At 37.4% G+C, this 4,971-nt stretch overlaps 1 pseudogene; it reads left to right on the top strand.

The window, feature by feature from the left end:
• The first annotated feature begins 4,855 nt into the window (after positions 1–4,855).
• LOC120596834 (uncharacterized) lies at positions 4,856–4,971 on the top strand (annotated as a pseudogene).

The raw sequence follows: 4,971 nt of genomic DNA, 5'->3' as shown, positions 1-4,971 counted from the left end.
ATGACATGAGTGAACTTTGAAAACATGCTAAATAAAATAAGTCAGATGCAGAAGGACAAATACTGTCTGATTCCACTTATATAAGGTACTAAGAATGAAAAGATTCATAGACAGAAAGTATAAAGAGGGACCAGGAGAAGGAGGAAGAAAGAGTTGTTGTTTAGAGGGTACAAAGTTTTTGTTTTGGATGGTGAAAAAGTTCTGGAAAAGCACAGTGGTGATGGTTGTACAACATTAGGAATGTACTTACTGCCACTGAGCTGTGCACTCAAAAATGATTAAAATGATAAATTTTGTATTATGTATATTTTACTACAATAAAAAAAATATATAGTTTCTACAAATTGAATTCATTCTTGAGCTCCATCTTAGGATCAGGAACCTAGCTTCTCAAAAAAAAAAAAAAAAGGAATAGATGTATCAATTGGAGTGACAGTAGGGTTTGATGTAAAGTAGAAAAATTTTATATTTTTATAATTCTGTGTTTTGATAAAAATGTCATAATGTACCACAACAGAACTAGAGTCCATACTATAAATATTGTATTCATAGTTATGCCCTGTCCTAGCCCTCTAGTCTCCTTTTGTATCTGCCTCTGCTTCATTCCTGGGCATCACTAACACTGAAGAAAAGAGGCATTGTTCCCACCTGGTGACATGGGAAGAGTAGAGAGAATGGAGTAGAAGGAAAGCAAGGCCCTGACCATGCATCTGTAGTCAGGACTTCCCTGTTTTTGTTGTTAATTGAAAAGGTGAGTGACAATGTGTATTAGAAGTATTGTGAGTAAAACTGATTTGGCTGTGTATGCTTGATACTGTTGGTTGCCAACTGTGGCAGATACTTTAGGCTGTCTGGCTAAGACTGTCTTGCTATCCAGTTTCCCCATATTCTCTATTAAGGGAGCTCCTATTTTTGTTTGGGGTGATAATATGCTCAGTTAAAAACTTGTTTTTCAATCTCTCTTTCAGCTAAAAGTGGCCAGGTGACAGAGTCTGGCCACGTGGTTGTTAGTGGAAATGTACTAGGGAATTTTAGGAAAGCTTTTGCTTTTGTGATGTAGGTTCATCCTCTTCTCTCTCCCCTCTTTGTCCAGCTAGGCATGGGGCTGTAATCCCAGATGCTTTAACAACTATCTTGTTATCATGAAGATGAAAGTTACTTGCTGGTTCAAAAGAGTATGAATTTAGAAGGAGGCAGGGTCACTGATCATGTTGAATAATGTAGATTCCCTAAGTCTGGGCTTCCTGTTAGGTAGCTACTGATTTTACTATGTTTTTAAGCTACTGATATGTATGGACATGCACCATTGGGGAAGGGCAGAAATTCCAGATAGAAGGAACAGAAAACCCAGAGATCAGAAGTAGTGGGTATATCAGGTGGAAGGTAGGGATGGAAAATAAGTGGTTTATTTTGGTTAGAGCATAGAGTATATAAGAGGAAGTAGAGAGAAACAATTTTAAAAGGCAGTTTTAAGTTTGATTGTTGAAGGCCTGACATACCACGTTAAAAAATTTGGATTTTGTTAAGAAGGCAATGAAGAACCTGGAATTTTCTGAGTAGCAAAGTGCCTTGCTGAGAGTTATGCTTTGTCAAGCAAGAACTTGCTGTATTAATACAGTTAAGCGGGACCAAGTATGAGACATTTACTTATCTACGTTAGAATAACTGAAGGCCTGAACCAAAGCGGGGGCAGTAGGAATGGATGGGAAGGGTGAGTAATGGGAGATATTTTCAAAGGAAAATAGACAGACACTGATGTATGGGGGAAATGGAGGGAAGATCTTGCCTGTTTCTGACTTTCATATCTTGATGATTGAATGAATAGAAAATATGTAGGCTGACTAGGAACCAGGATTTCTTTCTTTTGGAATAAAATGGAAAAGGGATGTTGTAAAGACTTTTTTCTAAAGTTTAAAACATTGATGTATGGCCTATATCTTTTTTTCATCCCAACTTCAAAATTTCCTTGGTCGAGGTTTTAATAAAATGAGTTTTTTGAAATGAAGGCTCCATGAGGTTAGAGATGTTCTGTCCACTGCTGTTTTTCCAGCACCTAAAAGTGTGCCTGGTACATAGTAGGCCTTCAATTAGCACTTGTTGAATAAATGAATGAATTGATCATCCATTATCTCTGGAAACTTATAGAAATGCAGTTTTTAAAAAATAATATTAGAGATTTTTAGACCATAAAAGGATTTTAAAGATTACCTGATCTAGTCTGCTCATTTTAGAGAAAAAGAATCTGATTCACAGAGAAGTTATGGTGTACAAACATCGTGATTTTGTATGCGTATGCATGCTATATTTCTAGGGGCCAATAAACTGAAAAGAGAAAATAATCAAAACTTATGTTCAAATTCTGCTTAGGACCATCTTTAAATAAAAGCGTGCATTTCTTGTCTCTTATGTGCCTCGTGCTATTAAAGATGTGGTAAGAAATTTTAAAAGAAGACTAAGACCTCATTCTTATCCTAAAAAAATGCAGTTTAGTTAGAAAGACAAAAATAAGGCAAATGGAATATTTAGAGTGCAATCAAGAACTATAATTGGTGGGATGGCATATACGAGTTTAGGAAAGGAAGAGATTAATGTGACCTAGAGGCCATGTTTTATAAACATTTTTTTAAAATTTTGTATGAGAACATAAATGATGCCATTAATCAAATGATCAGCTGGCAGGAAGCTGAGCAGAATAGAATTCAAAATGAGTTCAAAACATTGGGGTGAGTCTAACAAGGTGAATTTAAATAGTAGCTTAATAATGCTTAGTAAGAAGTTAATTATAATTAATATTTACTGAACATTTACTATGAAACAGTCAGTATTTAGTGCTTTACCTTTATATGTATCTGATCCTCATATTACACCATGAAGCTTATCTTTTAAGGTTAGATAATGTTCCCAGGGTCAAACAAATCATAAGTGAGGGATCCATGCATATATTTAGTATGAAGTACCTCAGTAGTTTGGGATACAGATAGGATTACTTATTCTTCCAATAAGTAAATTAAATATTTAAGACCCCACCAGCTTAATTAACAAGATGTCTAGTCTCTGCTTTGGGGTTTCCCCATTAAGTTGCCCAGAGTCTAATTCCTACAAAAGAGGCTCGTTCTGATTCCAATAGCCAAAGAAGGAGAGGGCTGGACAATCTTCTTAGGATTTTAAAGGTTCTAGTTTACAGTTGTCATTGCTTTTGCTGCAGTCTTATCTGTGGTTAATAACTAATCCTGTGCAGTTTGATGCAGCTTTCTTGTCTGAAGTAGAAATAGCACCCTCGCTGGTTTAAAACCCTGCACAGGCCACAGTCAACCTCTGTACAGGTGAATGATCCCACACCCTCTAATTGCATCCTGGACCAAGAGCAATTACACTTGAGCTTCCAAGCTGACAGCTGTTTGTTTTACATTCAGCTGCTTAGCCATTGTCCCAAACCCACCTTCGGCATTGAGAGCCAGGTTGAATATTTAGTGTTAGCCATGTGCTGTGTCTGAATTGGCCCTTACTCTCTGCAAGCACTTTTGCTCTGGTAATGAGCCTGGGGTTACCAGTCCAAACTGTCCTTCCCTCACTGGTCCTTTCTTACCACTGGACCAAAAACATCTCAATCCATGAGATCTAAAATAATGTTAATTCTCCAAGAAGAGTTCTTGGTGCCTTTCCTTCTAGACACCATGAGTCTCATGCATATTTTTTTTTTAACTCCTGTATACCAGTGAGTCCCACACATGACACCAGTCATATGCTGATGACTGCCAAATATATACATTGAGCTCAGAGCATCTCCTAAGAACTTGAAGTTTGCATGTTCATTTGCCTACTCAGCATCTTTAACTGGATACCTCCTAGGCATTTCAAATGCAGTATATCCCAAATAGAACTTTTGGTTCCTTGTTCTTAAATTTATTTGGCCAACAGTTTTTGCCATTTCGGTACCTCCAAATATTCAGATACTCAAGCCAAAAACCTGAGAGCTGAACTGGATCCCTCTCCTTCCCTCTTCTCCACACCTAATGCATCAGCAAGTCCTGTTGGCTCAATCTTTGTAATATGTCCTCTGAGTTTCACCATATCCCTCTTTTATCCTTGCAAACATGCTAGGTCAAATCACCATCAACTCTTGCTTGGACTGCTCTTCCTGCTTCTATTCCCCTCTCCCCAATCCTATTATCCATTATTCCCACAGCAGAATGACCTTTTGTTAATGTAGTGAAATCTTATTGCTCCCTCTATTTAAAATCCTTCCCTAGTTTCCTATTAGTTTTAGAATGAAATCTAAACTTTTCCTTCATCTTTCACCACATGTTCTTTCACTCTCTCTAACACCAGTTGTATTTGCCTCCTCTCTGTTTTTAGACGTATCTAGCAACTTTGTACCTTAGGGATTTTGCATTTGCCACTCATCCTCCACATTTTCTTAATAATTGGTTCCTTCTCATCTTTCAGGTTTCAGCCTAAATTTCACTTCTTCAGAGAGGCCTTTCTTAATCTATCAAAAGTAGTTCCTACCTAGATACTCTATCTCATCACGCTTTCTTTCTAGCACTTACTACACTATCTTGTTTTTTAAAAAGTTATTTACTTCTTCATCAATTGCCTTTCCCCATTTGAGTTCCATGAAGGTAGGAACTGGTTTGGCTTTTTCCCATCTGTATCTCCAGTACTAAGTTTCTAGCACATAGTAGCTACTCCATAAATAATTTGATGACTGAGTGACTAAGTGAATAATTGTGAGATGGCTTTTGCATTTCAAAAACAAGGCCTGGCATTTTTTTTTAACAGCTTAACTAAGCGATTTTCAATTCTGACTGCATGTTAGACTCACTTAGGGAGCTTTTAAAAAATAACAGTTGGAGTCTACAGCCCTGCTACCCTGAACAAGCCCGATCCCATCTGACCTCGAAAGCTAAGCAGGGTCAAGATTGGTTACTTGGATGGGAGACCACCTAGGAAGACCAGGTGCTGTAGATA

The sequence above is a fragment of the Pteropus medius genome, unplaced genomic scaffold (genome assembly GCF_902729225.1).
Source record: "Pteropus medius unplaced genomic scaffold, Ma_sr-lr_union100, whole genome shotgun sequence".
NCBI lineage: Eukaryota > Metazoa > Chordata > Mammalia > Chiroptera > Pteropodidae > Pteropus > Pteropus medius.
The sequence above is the reverse complement of the archived record's forward strand: the minus strand, read 5'-3'. Positions and strand labels throughout refer to the sequence as shown.